This window comes from Callithrix jacchus, chromosome 3 (genome assembly GCF_049354715.1).
Source record: "Callithrix jacchus isolate 240 chromosome 3, calJac240_pri, whole genome shotgun sequence".
Classification (NCBI taxonomy): Eukaryota; Metazoa; Chordata; class Mammalia; order Primates; family Cebidae; genus Callithrix; species Callithrix jacchus.
Window position 1 is genome coordinate 7145870 of NC_133504.1, and position 16989 is coordinate 7162858.

Here is a 16989-nt window from a genome sequence, read left to right on the forward strand (position 1 = left end):
CTGGCCTTTGTCCCTGATTCCTGGGAGAAAGACTCTGAGTCCTTGGAATTTCCTGAGTAATAGGGGCATCTTTGTTATTCATGAGGCTTTTTGGATTGCATCTGATTTATGCTAATGAGACCACTCAGAATGGGAACTGGTCACCGGAAAGACCAGCCACGTGATCTCAGGGGGTTAGGACTTTGAGCCAGTCTGATCTCCGGGGAGGAGAAGGGGGGTTGGTGACTGAGTTTAATCCTTGGTCAGTGATCCGACTAATTATGACTATGTTGGGAAACCCAAGTAAAACTCTGGACACTGAAGCTCAGGGGAACTTTGTGGTTGATAAACACATTGATGTGTTGGGAGGGTGATGCACTCTGATTTCATGGGAAGAGGGTGTGGGATCTCTGCATTTGGGACCCTCTCAAATCTGTGCTATGTGTCTCTTCATTATGCTGGTCCTGATTCTCAACCTTTATAATAAAACTGTAATTTTAAGTCTAGCACCTTCCTGAGTTCCAGGAATTGTTCTGGAGAATCATTGAGCCTGAGAGGGGTTGTGGGACTTGTAGCTAGTTGGTCAGGGCACAGATGGTCTGGAGACCTGAAATTATAGCTGGTGTCTGAAATGGGAACAGTCTTGTTGGGGACAGTGCTCCTAACATGCGGAATCTGGCATTAACTCCAGGTGGTGGTTGTCAGAATTGTACTGCAGGACACCCAAGCTCTCCTTAGCCTGCTTACTAATAAATAAGGGTCCACTTGGCAGAATATGTCCTTACTTTCATTTTGACAGACCAACTAGCAGTCTGAGGCTGGGCTTGTATAGCTCTACCTGGGAGGCTGCTGGCCTCCACTGTCACAACCCAACAGTTGCCAAAAGGGCCAAATTGGCTAATACCAGCCTCACAAAGAAATCCCTCCTGGAAGTTCCAACACCTGTAAATGGCAGCATGATTCCTAAAACACTGAAAGTGGGGGCTGGAATTTCTGTTCTCCTGTTCATATGGTGGTAGCTTGTGGCAATAGTATAAAAACATTTTACAATTCATTGGCTTTCAGCTTTGGAATTATGTACTGTTTTATTTTTTCTGGGTATTTGATTTATACCAAAATTTGCTTATAAAGTGAGTTTATTAAAATTTTTGTTACACCATTTTAAGGAAATAACAGTGCATAAATGCAACCACATTTTATTCTGGATATTAATGTTTTCATCTATAAACAGAGAGAAAAGTGAAAATGGCCCTACCTATTTGTATTGACATTAAAAATAAATAAATGAAAGAGCTTTCTTCTTCCTTACAAAGTTGTGTTCTTGTCTTTTTATTTTTTATTTTTTTTGAGATGGAGTCTTACCCTGTCACCAGGTTGGAGTGCAGTGGTACGATCTCGGCTCACTGCAGCCTCTGCCTCCCAGGTTCAAGCAGTTCTCCTGCCTCAGCTTCTTGAGTAGCCTTCAGCCTCTTGAGGGCTACAGGTGTGCCCTGCCACAATGCCCAGCTAATTTTTCTTTGTATTATCAGTAGAGATGGGGTTTCACTATGTTGGCCAGGATGGTCTTGATCTCCTGACCTCATGATCTGGCTGTATTGGCCTCCCAAAGTGCTGGGATTACAGGTTTGAGCCACCGGGTCTGGTCTGTCTTGACATTTTAAAACAAATTTTACTTCTTCTTTTTCATCTGTGCAACCGTTGCCCTGGCTCAGGATATTTCTCATCTGGATTATTGAAACACATTCCAATTGCCTGCTGCCCATCGTGTGCCATTGAATCCATCCTGCACAGACCTGTAGGAGCAATATACCTGGAAGAGGACATTTAGATAGAACCAGATCCTTGTTCAGTCTATGCATGTGGAGGGAGTTTCATAAGCAGAAAAGCTGACATATCCTTTATTGTGTGGTTATTTAGATGCTGTGGAAAAGTTAGAAGATTGCTATAGAGATCCCAGTGTCTTACATAAGAGGAGTCCCTCATCTTCCCCTCTTCTACTTTTTTCTTGAAATGTCCATGTTTATAAATATTTTGAAATAAAATTAATATACAGTAAAATCTACAACCTAAAACATGTAATTTGACTTTTTGTAGATTATACATGCATTTGATACAGACAATCATTTTGCTTGCAAATAGAGTTTTGTTTCCTTCTTTCCAATTTTTATGCCTTTTATTTCTTCTTGTAGGTTTTTTTTTTTTTTTTGCATGGCCAGGATTTCTAGTACAGTGCTGAAGAGAAATGGAAAAAGAGAACATCTTTGTTTTGTTCTCCATCTTAGGGGGAAATCTCAGTGTTTTACCATGTCGTGTAATGTTAGCTGTACTTGACCTCAGTTCCATTGTGAATCTTGAGATGGTCCAATAAACGACTCTAGTCCTTCTCAACTTCAGTCCACAAGCACACCTGCTCAGCAGGGAACACCAGGAGAAGCTCTTTGTGACCCTGAAGGCAAACCTGAAGATATTTGTCTTAGCTGTGGACTCTGAAACAACCTTGTGTCTTGGATCTAGCCCCTCTCAGCCATGGATGAGGGCAGTATAGCCAGTGCAGGGACCAATCCAATGATCCACCAAGAGCCCTCTCAGAGACCTGGAGGAAGCCAAACCAATCAGTGCCCATGGTAACAGGCTGCCATTTGTGAACACACGCAGAACCCCACCCCAGCACTAGCCTGGAGGCAGTCCAGTCCCCCAAGAGCCAGATAAGAACCATGTACACTATGGCCCCTGGTAACAGGCCTACCAACTACAGTCTCTGCTGTAGACCCAGCATCAGACATGAGACTTTGATTCAATCCCACTCAACTATGATCCCAGGGGGAATCCTATTAGCTGGAGATCTAATGAAAAGACTTTAACCTGCCAAACTAATCTATAAAGACTGAGAGAGGAGTTTGCTCCTTCAAATGCACAGGTATCAGTGCAAGGTTATTCAGATAACAAAGAATCAAGCAAACATGACACCACCAAAGGAAACGAATAAAGCTCCAATAACCAACTCCATTCCCCACAAATGGATATGTACAAATTGGCTGAAAAAGAATTCAAAAAAATCTTAAACAAGTTCAATGAGATACCAGAAAATACAGATAAACAACTAAATAAACTTAACAAAACAATGCATGAACAAAATGAGAAGTTTAATAAAGAAATAGAAACCATAAAAAAGAACAGAACAGAAATCCTAGAGCGGGAGAATACAATGACAGAACGAAATAACTCAGTAGGGGGTTTCAACAGCAGACTCAATTATGTAGAAGAAAGAATTGATGAACAAAAAGATAGGTCATTTGAAAATAGAGGAACTAAGAGAAAATAAATTTGAAAAGAGTGAAGAAAGCATAAGGGACATATGGATACCATAAAAAATGGGAATATATGAATTATAGGAGTACCAGAAAGGGAGAAATGAGATAAAGTGCAGAAAGCTTATTGAAAGCAATACTGTCTGGTGTTACCTATAGATTTTCAGTATATTCCCTTTATCAAATTGAGAAGATTCCTTTTTATTCCCAGTTTGCTAAGAGTTTTTTTTTTCTAATAATGAATGACTCAATTTTATTAAATGCTATTGAGATGATATTTTTTCTCCTTTATTCTGTTAATGTGATGAATTATGATGATGGATCTTTGAATAATAAACCTTATTTATAAATCTCACTTTGCCAAGACATATTATCTTGTTTATATTTTGGATTTAATTAGATAATATTTTGTTACATATTTTTATGTCTAAGTATGTTTGGAATATTGGTCTTTTTTCTGATGCTATGAGAAGTTGCTATCCGAGTTTTGCTGAGCGTATAAAATGAGTCAAGAAGTGTTTCTTCCTCCTTTGTTTTTTAAAAGAGTTAGTTTATTTTTGTTATTATTTCTTCCCTGGATGTTTGATATGATTCTTCAGTGAAACCATCTGGACTTAGAACTTTATTTGTAAAAATATTTTTGGAAATAAATTTAAGTTCTAAATAGATATAGAGGTATTAAGATTTTAATTTCTTCTTGTGTCAGTTTTATTACATGGTGCATTTCATTAAATTCTCCATTACATCTAAGTTATTGAATTTATTAAAGTTGCTCATAATATTCCTTTTGTGTCTTTCAATATCTGTAGGATCTATAAATGCTATCTCCTTTTTTTTTTAAATCATATTGCTAATTTATGTTTTCTTGTTATCAGTTTTGTCAGGGGCTGACTAATTTTATTAATCTTTGCAAAGAACGAACTTTTGGCTTTATTCATTTTCTCTATTATTTGTCACTTCTATTTTATTGACTTGTCCTCTCTTTATCTTCCTTTATTTCTGCTCTAATATGAGAATATTGCCAGTTGCTGAACATGTCCGTTCCACTTATGCATTCCAGACTGAAGAAATAATTACAGGATGAGTCTGGGGACCCACTGAGTCTACTGTAAGATGGACGTAGGCTGACTCCATTGATCATTTGACCTCCATAAGCCCCTACTTTGACTGGTGAACTGTGGTGGATGTTTTGCATTTCTAGGAATTAGCATTAGTTCAGGGGGAGTATCCAGTACTCCCTGAAAATTCAGATTATTTCCCTCTCCCCCATGCAAGGTCATCCTGGTAAATTGTCTTTGGGAAAGGCTGGGAGAAATTTTTGTCAGTGTGATAATGTCCTTACTCCAGGAAACACAGTCATTCATTTGAGGGGTCTGAGTGTGTACACAAACTCAAGTTTTGGAATTGACTGGGAGGTCATGAGTCTCTGGGGATTCAAATTAGAGTTTTCTCCACTATACCTGGAACTCTTACTCATACAGAGCAAGTGAGAATTAGTAGAAATCTTGTCTATTTCTTTTTTAGGAATACCATGATCAACTAGCCAAAGCCATAGGTCTCTGAGAACCAGACACTTCTGACTACGCCTTGACTCTTCTGTCGATTTCAGTAACTATGTCAAAGACATAGCCACAATGTCTTTGACAATTAAGTGCTGCCTCTTGTCCCCTGCCACCCTGCGATCCAATTATCTCTTTGCATTTAGAGATTCCAGTTAGATGGTAGCAGTTCCCATTGTAATTTATGACCCGTAAAGAAGAGTGACTGCAGAGCTCTTCAAGGATGCCAGGGTTCCCCTTCAAATGTATTTCGCGTAGTCATGGCAAAATCTGCCTCCTCTGGACCCACCTGGAGTGGGTGAGCAGGTATTACGTGACAAATTAACTCAATCATTTCAATATTCCTAAACTTTGGATGCCTTCTTCTATAGTATATGGAGGCATTTCTAGCTTTGCATATGTATTTAGTGTAGGTGACCCTTGGTTCCAAATGTGAGCCAACCAACTGAAAACAAAAACAAAACAAAAAACAGTACTTCATCCCTCCTCAGGGTGCAGCAGAGTCCAGTATCCCCGCTTAGTGAGCCTGTATCAGTGATTGCAGCCTGATCCACTTTACGTTCCTTCCATCATCACACACCTTCAATATCCATTCCACACACATTCCCAAAGTCTGTCTGTGTAAGTTGGAAGAATCATGCACTTCTTTCGGTGTGTAGTGCACATTCCTGTAGGTCACGCTTTGCACCTCACCCCTTCGAGCTGACTGGGACTTAGGTCTATAGGCAAAGAGGTGACAGAGATAGGTCCTGAGGAGATTCAGCAGTGCCTTGCAAGGCAGTCACCTCAGGGGAGGCCACGACAGGTTTTTCAAGCAAGGCAGAGCTAATCTCTTCATACGGGAGAAAAGGACTGCTTCTACTGGCAAAGAAAACTGCAGAATTTAGAAGTTCAGTGCCCCCAACTTCAATGGGATGTTCCCACATGTCCCCATTCAAATTTGGGGGATTTTATTCTTTCCAATCCATGTCTTCTCTTCAGAAAATGCCTTGTGATGTTGGCAATTCAATTTACATTGTAATTCAGCCACTTACAGGGTGAGACCCTGGGTTTCGTTTTCAGAAATCTTACCTGTGTGGTTATAGGAACTAAGGATTATCTTTACATTCTTATGTCTATTTATTTTAAGCTCAAGTTACTTTTCTTTTCCTATGTTTTATTTTGGAAAATTCTATAATTGATTTTTATAACTTTCTTTTTTCACAACCCAAGTATTAAAAGTATGCATTTCCACTGAGTGTGGTGGCTCACACCTGTAATCACAGCACTTTGGGAGGCCAAGGTGGGAGTATCACTGGAGCCCAGGATACCAGCCTGGACAAAATAGTGAGACCTCATCTCTAGCAAACAGAAAAATTTAGCCAGGCATGGTTGCTCGTGCTCGTGGTCCCAGCTACTTGGGAGGCTGGGGCAGGAGGATCACTTGAGCCCAGGAGGTTGTCACTACAGTGAGCCGTGATCTCGCCCCTGCACTCCAGCCTGGGTAACAGAGCAAGACCTTGTCTCAAAAAATAAAAATAAAAAAAAAAAGTTATTTCCCTCTAAACATTATTTTAGCTGCATGCCACAAATATGATATGTTATTGTTATTATCATTCAGTTCAAAATATTTTCTAATTTTTCCCTGTGTTTTTCCTTTGACAATGGATTTTTTTTAGAATCGTATGGTTTAATTTCAAATATGTGGCATTTTTATAGATATTATATTGTTAGATTTCTAATTTTACTCCATTGCAGAGACCACTTATAAGATGTCAGTCTTTTGAAATTACTGATACTTCTTTTATGGTTAAGAATATGGCCTATTTATTATGTTCTATCTATTATATTCCATTTACCACAGCCTAAGTGCATTTGGAAAGAAGGAAAATGTATTCTGTTGTTGGGTCTAGTGATTCTACAATATCAATTTGGTCAAGTTATTGACAGTCTTGTTTAAACTTTCTGTAACTTTCCTTAATTATTTTTATTAAGTTGTTCCATCAGTAGCTGCAAGAGGAGGGTTAAAATTCCCAACGATGCTTGTGAGTTTGTTTATTTTGCTTTTAGTTCTGTGAGGTTCCTAATTATGCATTTTAGAAACTAAGCCGTGTCATTAGGTATAGACATATATATTAACTTTATTTTATTCTGAGGAATTGATCATTTTATGATTAAGAAACGTCTTTCTTTGTCACTGATAACACTTGTTTTGAAGTCTAGATTATCTTCTGTTAGTATAACCTTTCAGTTAGGTATTTTACCAGCCTTTTGCTCACAGCCCGTTGTGTCTATACATTTAATGTGCATCTTTTAAAGAACTTATAGTTGAGTCTGCTTTCTTATCCAGTCTTATCTTTTTATTTGAAATTTTTAGTGCACTACACGTAGTAATTGTTAATATGGTTTGGCTTAAGTCCACAATCTTGGTGTTTATTTCCTACCAGTCCAACCTGTTATTAATCCTTTGTTAAATCTTTTCATATCTTCTTTGAGGCTAATTAGTATTTTTAGTATTTTTTTTTCTACTGGCTTTTATTGCTTTTTATTATAATAAAAACACATAACATGAAATTTACCATCATAGCCATTTTTAAATGTATAGTTCAATAATGTTAAGTATATTCACATTGTTGTAAAACAGAAGATCTCCAGAAATTTTTCATCTTGAAAATCTGAAACTCTATACCTATTAAACAAATCTCTTCTGCCCCCTCCCCTAACCCCTAGTAATTACCATTCTACTCTCTGTTTATAGAAATTTGATTACTTTAGATAATAAATGTATGAGTAATTATACATTATTTGGCTTTTTGTGACTGGAGTATTTCACTTAACATAATGTCCTCAAGGTTCATCCATGTTGAAATCTTATGATTCCTTTCTCTTTAAGGCTGAATAATATTTCAGGTATGCATATATGACATTTTCTTTATCCATTCATTTGTCAACAGAAAGTTGAGTTGTTTCTGTAGGTTGGCATTGTAAATAATCTGCAATACTGCAATGCTCCCAAAATATCTGGGAGTGCAGGTACCTCTTTGAGATTCTCATTTTAATTCTTCTGGATATATACCCAAGAGTAGGGTCATTGTATCATATGTTAGCTCTAGTCTCACCTTCTGAGGAACGTCTATACTGTTTTCCATAGTGATTGCATCATTTTACATTCCCACCAACAATCAATAAGAATTACAATTTCTCCACATACTCATCAACACTTATACTTTTCTTAAAAAAGTCCTCTGAATAAGTATAAGGTGTTACCTCATTGTGGTTTTAAATTGCATCCCTGATGATCAGTGATGTTGAGCACCTTATAATATACCTGTTGCCCATTTGTATATCTCTTTGGAGAAATATCCATTCAAGATCTTTGCCCATTTTCTCATTATTTGTTTTTCGCTGTTCGATTGTAGGAGTTCCATGTTTACATAGGAAATTAACTATCAGACATATAGTTTGTAAATATTTTATTTGTGTCGTAATTTGTCTCTTCATTTGGTTGTTTCCTTTGCTGTGCTGAACATTTTTACTTCAGTATCCCATTTATCTGTTTTTGCTTTTGCTACTGGCACATTTGATATTATATCCATAAAATCATCGCCAGGAGCAATGTCATGAAGATTTTCCCTCATGTTCGCTCCTAAGTGTTTTGAAGTTCCAGGTCCTACCTTTAAATCTTCACTCCATGTTCATGGGAACTTTGCATTATGGTGTAAGATAGGGGTCCAGTTTATTCCTTTTGAATGTGAATTTCCAGTTTTCCCAGCATCACTTGTTCAAGAGACTGTTCTTTCCCCATTGCATATTCTTGATGCCTTTCTTGAAGATCAATTGACTGTGAATATGTGGGTTTATTTCCAGGCTCTCCATTTTGCTCTGTTGTTCTTTGTGTCTGTCTTTATGCCAATACCAGACTGTGTTGATTATTGTAGCTTACTAATGTATTTTGAAATCAGAAAGTGTGATGCCACCAGCTTTGTTGTTGTTTTTCAAGATTGCTTTGGCTATTCTGGGTTTTTTGTTTTTCCACATAAATTATAGAATATTTTCTCTTTAAGAAATTCCACTGGGATTTTGATGGGAATAATGTAGAATCTACAGATTGCTTTGGTTAGTATGGACATCTAAATAATATTAATCCTTTCAATCCATGAACACAGAATATTTTACCATTTATTTGTACCTTCTTCAATTTCTTTCATCAGTGTACTGTAGTTTTCAGTGTACAACTTTGGCACTACCTTGCTTAAGTTTATTCCTAAGTAATTTGTTCTTTTTGATGCTATTGTAAATGGAATTTTTCTTCTTATTTTCTTTTACAGATAGTTCACTGCTACTATGGGGAAATGCAACTGTTTCTTGTACATGATTTTGTATTCCACAACTTTACTAAATTAGTTTATTAGTTATAACATTTTTTTGGTGGAGTCTTAGGGATGTCAATAATTATGTCACTGGCAAACAGATGATTTAACGTCTTCCTTTGCCGTTTGGATGCCTTTTGTTTCTTTTTGTTGACTACATCTAACTAGAAGTTCCAATACTATTTTGAATAGAAATGGTGAGAATGGGTAACTTTTTTTTGTTCCTGATCTCAGATGAAAAGCTTTCAGTTTTTCACTGTTGAGTATTGTGTCAGTTGTGGGCTTGCCATATGTGGCCTTTATTGTGCTGAGGTAGACTATTTCTATACCTAACTTGCTTAGAGTTGTTTTTTTTTTTTAAATCATGAAAGAAGAATAAGTTTTGTTAAATGCTTTTTCTGCATCACTCGAGATGATCATGCGATTTTTATCCTTCTTTTTGTTAATGTGGTGTATCACATTTATAGATTAGTGCACGTTGAATCATCCTTGCATTCCAGGGATAAATCCCACTTGCTCATGATGTATAATTCTTTTAATGTTATATCAAATACAGTTTTCTAGTATTTCGTTGAGGGTTTTTGTATCTATAGTCATCAGGCATATTGGCTGTAATTTTCTTTTTTTGTAGTATTCTTGTCTGACTTTGGTATAAGGGTAACATTGGCTTCATAAAATGAATCTGGAGGGATTTCTTCCTCTTCAACTTTTTGGAAGAATTTGAAAAAAAAAAGTAGCATTCATTCCTTAACTTCAATCACATCAACATTTTTACTTATCTCATTAAACACATGTTATGTCATGGATGTTAAAATTTACAATGATTAATATTATATATCCAATAGCCAATTTGTGTGTTAGTTATTCTTAATACCTTTCAACATTTTTAGTTTTGAAATTTAGAAATCTTTTAACTTTTACACTAAAATTAGGAATGACTTACATAACACCATTACAGTGGTACAGTATGTTTTTTCTTTTTATTTACCTTTGTAAGGTGAGTTCTATAATTTCATGTTTTGCATTTTTATTTAGCAGGACTTAGCTTCAACTTAAGAAGGTCTCCTCTGCAGTCTCGTAAGGCAGGTCTGGTGTAATGGACTCCTTCAGTTTTTTTTTTGTCTGGGAACATCTTTATCTCTCTTTCATTTCTAAAAGACAGTTTTGCCAGGAATATAATTCTTGGTTGACAATCTTTTTCAGTACTTTGTATATATCATCCCACTCCTTTCTGACAAGCAAAGTTTCTCCTGAGAAATCTTTTGGTAGCCTTAATGGAACTCCCTTATACAAGACACATTAGTTTTCTGATGCTTTCAAAATTTTGTTTTTCACTTTTGACAACAATTGGATTATAGTGTGTTTTGGAGCAAATTTCTTTGGATTAATTTTATTTGAGGTTATTTGGAATTCATGAATCTGGATGCCCATTTCCTTCCCTAGAATTGGCAAGTTTGGAGCTCTTATTTTCTTAAATAAGGCATTTTTTTTTTTTTTCGGGAGAGACAGGGTCTCACTGTGTTACCCAAGCTAGCCTTGAACCTTTGGCTACAGGCAATCCTGTCACCTTGGCTTCCTAAGGAGCTGGGATTATGTGCAAGCCATCGTGCCAAGCCTATTCACTTAAACAAGTGTTTTAGTCATCTTTTTCTCTGTTCTTCTTTTGCAGCTCTAATAATGTTTATATTGGTTCACGTGATGATGTTCCAGGAGTTCCTGAGACATTCCTTACTCTTTTTACTTCCTTTTTCTTTTTGTTCTTCTGACTGGATAATTCCTTTTTCTAATTAGTTAATTTAGTTTTTAAATTGACTTATAACAATTGTATACATATGTTTTGCACAATGTTTTGAAATATGTATATGTATTAAAATGACTCGATTAAGCTAATTAACATATGCATTACCTCACATTCTTATCATGTTTGTGGGGAGGACATTTAAAATCTACTCTCTTAGCAATTCTCAAGAATGTAACACATTTCTATTGATGAAGGTGACCATGTTTTATAACAGAACTCTTGAAGCTATTCCTCATCTCTAACTGAAATGTTGTGCTCTTTGATAAATGTCTCCCCATACTTCCCACCCCAAACCTCGGGAACCACTGTTCTGCTCTCTACTTCTACGACATTGACTTTTTCAGATTCCACGTATAAGTGAGAGCAAGATTGTATTTTTGTTCCTAGCTATTTCACTTCACATTATGTCCTCCAGTTCACATATATTGGTACAAATGACACATTTATCTTCTTTATTAAGGCTGAATCATATTTCATTGTATATATATACCATGTTTTTTTATTCATTCATTCATTCATGAACACTTAGGTTGATTTTATATCTTGGCTATTGTAATAACGCCATTGCAGTGAATATGGATCTTTGATTACTTAAAAGAAGGTTTTTCCCACAAGCAAGTAGTTTTCTGTATTTGTCTTTGAAGCTTTTTACTTATCACTCTGGTTAAATAAATGAGAAAATGACTTGTGATCCTATTTAGTTATGTGTTTTAAGTCTTTTTCATATTTTTGCAATGGAATTCCAAATGAAGTCTCTTAGATGTTAACTCTGGGATTTTTCAGTTGGGAAAGATCAAATGATTTGCTTTTTACCTTGTATAAGAGAGACATTAAGCTAATTAGGGTTATTTGATAAATTATTTGAAATGCGTGGACAAATAAGAGTGAAGCTAAATATTCTGTAAGTTATACTTATGGATGTGTTATTGATATGAGCGTTCTAAGAACTGTATGAGACGCCTGGCTTCCTATGTTGTCAGTCATCATTTGATGTTTTTAAATGTTGTATGCTACTGAAATGACCAGTTTCCCTCGTCAATTGCTTGCTATAATATACTCTCATTGGATTTTAACTGTGTTTCTTCTATGTCTTTGTCATCCACTGTTATTGATTTTTTTCTTCTCTAAAAGCCTTTGCAATCAGCTGCAGTTCAAAATTGCTTCTTCCGGGAGATTTAGGAAAAAGATCGACAGGTACTCAGAAATACAGGTTTCTGATAACTTTAAGGTCATATCATTGGACTGCAGAAGAACTTTTAGAACTCTAATAAAGAAACTGATGGGTTCATGAAATTGCCAGTGCAACATCAAGCAGAGTAAGAATTAATTTTCTGGGTCTGGGCACAGTGGCTCACGCCTGTAATCCCAGCACTTTGAGAGGCCAAGGTGGGCAGATCACCTGAGGTCAGGAGTTCGAGACCAGCCTGGCCAACATGGTGAAACTCCATCTCTACTGAAAATACAAAAATCAGTCGGGTGTGGTGGCCCATGCCTGTAATCCCAGCTACTTTGGAGGCTGAGGCAGGAGAATCGATGGAACCCTGGGGCTGTAGGTTGCAATGAACTGAGATTACGCCACTGCACTCCAGCCTGGGAGGCAGAGTGACACTCTGTCTCAAAAAAAAAAAAAAAAAGAATTTTTTTTTGTCTGAAACATTGCTGATTTTTTTATGTTTTGTTTTCCAGATTTAAGGAAATGTTTTGTAAAGCTATATATAATTTACAACAATCTGGTAAATTATACTTTTGTAAATAAAATTAAAATATTTACATTTTTTTCTACGGACCTGATCCCTCTAGAATTTGGAAACTATTGTTGAGTATTCTTATTTTTTATGACAATATAATTATTTGAATTATTTGAAGTTCAGTAAGAATCTGTTCTTCTTGTAACAGTAGACAATTGGAAACACTGGTTATACCATCCAAGCTATGACCGGAACGTCATGTTTTCTGATAAGCAGCCATCTTTAAAGACTAGGCTTGACTTTCTGCAGCCAGTAAAACCCTTGGGGGGAACAAACTGGCCTGGTACCTTGAATAAACAGTTCACATGGTTGCCTCACTGCAACCTCTGCCCCGCCAAGTTCACGTGATTCTCCTGCTTCAGCCTCCTGAGTATCTGGAATTACAGGTGCCTGGCATCACGCCCAGCTAATTTTTGTATTTTCAGTAGAGACAGGTTTCACCATGTTGGCCAGGCTGGTTTCGAACTCCTGACCTCAAGTGATCTGGCCACCTCGGCCTCCCATACTGCTAGGATTACAGGCGTGAGTCACTGCACCTGACCTGCTTTCAAGTATTTTATTCCTTTTGATGCCATTGTAAATGACACTGTTTTCTTCATTTTATTTTTGGACTGTTTATTGTTACTGTATAGAAACACAACTGATTTTTGGATGATTTTGTGTGTGTGTGTGTGTGTGTGTGTGTGTGTGTGATCTTTAGGAGTTTCTGCATGTAAGGCCATGTCATTGGCAAACAGAGATGATTCTATCTTTTACTTTGTAATTCTCTTCCCTAGTTGTCTGCTGGGACTTGCAGTATGCAGAAGGGTTAGATGGAGCATCCCTGTCTTATTGCTGCTCTAGAGGAAATCTTTCAGCTTTTCACCATTGGGCATGAAGTCAGCGGTAGCCTTTATTATGTTGAGGTCGTTTCCCCCCTACTGACCTGTTAGTCAAACCTCTTTGTATTTTTTTTTTGTTTAGTAGTTTCTCTGAGAATTACAATATTCAGCCGTATTACAGTCTAGTTCGAATTAATATACAGTCACTTTTACATTTTACTCTTGAAATCTGACTTCTCCCATTTCATAAGTTTCAAAAACCTTCACAACGGCTTATTCCACCTAAACATTCCACCCCCTTCATTTAAGCCGTTCTTCTCATATCTCCTAACTCTTCGTAAGTCATCACTTTTATGATAGTGTTATTCTTTTTACTTTCAGCAGTTATTTTTAACGATATTTATGAAAGAAAAACATAGTCTTTTATATTTACTCACATATTGATCATTTACAATCCCTTTTTTCTTCCTGTGTATATTAATTTTCATCTCGTGTTATTTTCTTTCAACTTAAAGAAGATTCTTTAGTATTTTTTTTTGTAGTACAGGCCTGTTGGTAACTAATTCCCTCCTCTTTTGTTTATCTGAAAATGTCCTTATGTCATCTTACATTTTAAAGAAAAATTTTCCATTTATAAAGCATATTCTGTATGATTTCAATCCCCTCACATTTATTAAGGTCCTAATTCCAGCGCCTAACCATAAGGAGGACAGATGGCACGTGTGCCGTGGTCAGTGATGGGGACAAGCACTCTAAGGAGCTAGGGCTGCCGATGTTTAGGGACGGTGAGGGTTGCCATGGACCAACAAAGGCCCAGCAGGGCTGCCGAAGCCGGGACGGATTAATAGGGCCAACCAGGGCGGAAGCCGACGGACAGGGGCTGCCTTGGGATATCACTTTCAAATTGCATTGATTCTACAGCTAGAAATGACCTTAAAGCTTTTGCCACTTTTCAGAGGTAAAAACTGAAGCCTGGAAAGGCAATTTTCTCAGAATCACACAATTGCACCATACCAGGATCTTGACTCTGGAATCAGCTCTCTCTCCTCTGTTTTTCCTTCCGTCTCACCTGTCTCTCCATGAAGGCGAGGCACCAGAGTGCTGACTCATGTGGACAGCGCACTCCTGAGAGCTCATGCATGTCCTAGAGAGACTTGCAGCAGGTTCAGGACAAAGGTTGTTTCAACGTGTGGAGTAAATTTTTCATGTTTTGCATTATCTAAGTGAAACCCTGTGGGCGATTTCTTTACAGTATTGTCGACCCTTGAAAACAAGTTGCACTAAGCCCTTATAAGCATTAGGTGCTGCCGACCGCTTCTGAGTGAAGACGCCCAGATCATAGGCACGTAGGTTTGGGATCACAGCCTCTGGGTACTTAATATTAATCACCTGAATGACGTATTTCTTTTACCTCTTGCTTTTTAGCTTTCATTTCCAACCTTTTCCAGGTTAGAAGGTTCGAGACCTGGAGTCCGGCTGGGAGCACCCCTAGGATTTATTGGATTGAATTCCTTCCCTTATGTCTCTTTCTTCATGTGTTGGCATGCATGTTAAAAATTCATACTGGCAATCGTTTATTGATCCAAAGCTTTAGCGACATTGTCCAAACATGGTCATTAAACAATATGATCATTAACGTTATCATAAAACAAAGATGGCCCCACCCAGGCACATTGCGACACTCTCTGTGGAGCCTTGGGAGCCTCCGGGGATCTATGGACACACTAATCTGAAGCAAGTCACTCCGAGTTGACACCCACCATAGCCCGTGAGACACTCAGGGAGGCATATTTTGGGTGCACCCTTGTTAGTGGTGGAGAACAGTGGAATTCCCTCTTACATTCAGCTTTAAAATTTGGAGTGCTTAACCTCTCCCAAAGTGAGCTCAGAAGCCATCCCAAAGTGAACCATCTGGACTGCTACTGCTACTCCTGCGTCACAGTCCAGACAGTCCCTGAGCCTCTCAGACACTCACGGAGCACAGGTGTCTGGGCCTCGTACCTCCATGGGCCGTCACCAGGGGAAGAAGTTCTCCTGCTAGCACGTGTGATGCTCAGTGTCCAAGATGCCCATCAAACCCATCAGCATGCACCTGCCTTTTCCCCTCCCCTCTCATCCTTTGCTTCCCCTTCCCTCTTCTCCCCTTCCCGTCCCATCTCTTCCCTTTTCTTCCCACCCTTTCTCTCCTCTTCCCTTTTCCTTCTTCCCTTCCCTGCTTTCCTTCCATTTTTCCCTTCTCTTCCCTTCCCTCTCTTCTCTTATTCCCTTCCCTTCTCTTCCCTTCCTTTCTTCCCTTTTCTTTCTTTTCCTTTCATTTCCTTCCCTTCCTTCCCTTCCTTCCCTCCCCTTCCCTTCTTCCCTTCTTCTCTTCCCTTCTTTCCCTCCTTCCCTTCCCTTTTCTTCCCTTCCCTCCCTTCCCCCTCCCTTCCTCCCTCTATCCCTCCATCTGTTCCTCCATCCCACCCTCCTGTTTATAGCAACAATAATACCACACAGCTCAAAGAAATAAGAATAACATTGTTTTCAAAGTAACAACCAATTAGAATAAACTTTCCTTTTCCTTATTTTTTAATAAGAAAAAAATTTATTTAATTGTAAAAAGCATGACCTCTTATTGGGCAAAAGAATTCTGATCCTTGGCGAACTCCCCTGAGATGGGAGTGGTAATTTAGGTTGTGTTTCTCTTTTGCAGCATTATATAAAAAGTGACATGGTGATCCTGTGTATGGGCTTGACTTAAATACAACAGAGAAAGAGAAGGGGAACACACACTGGCAGAGGACGGAGGCAGGAGAGGCATTTTGGAGTTAATAAGCGTGGCCAGTGTCTACCTTCCTTCCCTGGAAAGCTGGCCTGGAGCCTCGGAGGTTTTCTCAGGCCCCAGGTGATGTTGTAATGCTAATAACACCTAACATGTGCTAAGCACTTGCTATAGACCATGCACATTTTATGTCTTTTTTTTTTTTTTTTTTTTTGAGGCAGGGTCTCACTCTGTTGCCCAGCCTGGAGTGTAGTAATACAGTCATAGCTTACTGCATACTTGAGCTCCTGTGCTCACACAATCCTTCCTACCTCAGCCTCCTGTGTAGCTCAGACCAGGCACATGCCACTATGCCCAGCTAATTAAAAAAATTTTTTTTCAAGACTGGGTCTTGCTAAGCTGCTCAGCCTGGTCTCAACCTCCTGGCCTCAAGCAAAATGCCCACCTTGGCCTCCTAAAGTGGGCCACTGCACTCAGCCGTGTTTTACAAGCCTTTACATGCATTGTGTAATTTAATTTTCTGTACCATGACAGAGCCGCTCTAGGGAACCCCCAGAATCTGGGGCTTTGCTAAGTCTGTCTGCTCCCCAGCTCATGTCTGCCTCCCATCACTGACCTCCTCCTGTTTCCCACTCCGCCTCGTCCTCCCCGTCCTGAAGCCTG

At 38.3% G+C, this 16989-nt stretch overlaps 1 protein-coding gene across 2 annotated transcripts in view; it reads left to right on the forward strand.

Moving 5' to 3' along the window:
- ENPP6 (ectonucleotide pyrophosphatase/phosphodiesterase 6) overlaps window positions 1-16989 on the forward strand; it is a 179693-nt gene that overhangs the window by 27013 nt on the left and 135691 nt on the right. The gene's annotated exons all lie outside the window — the stretch shown is intronic.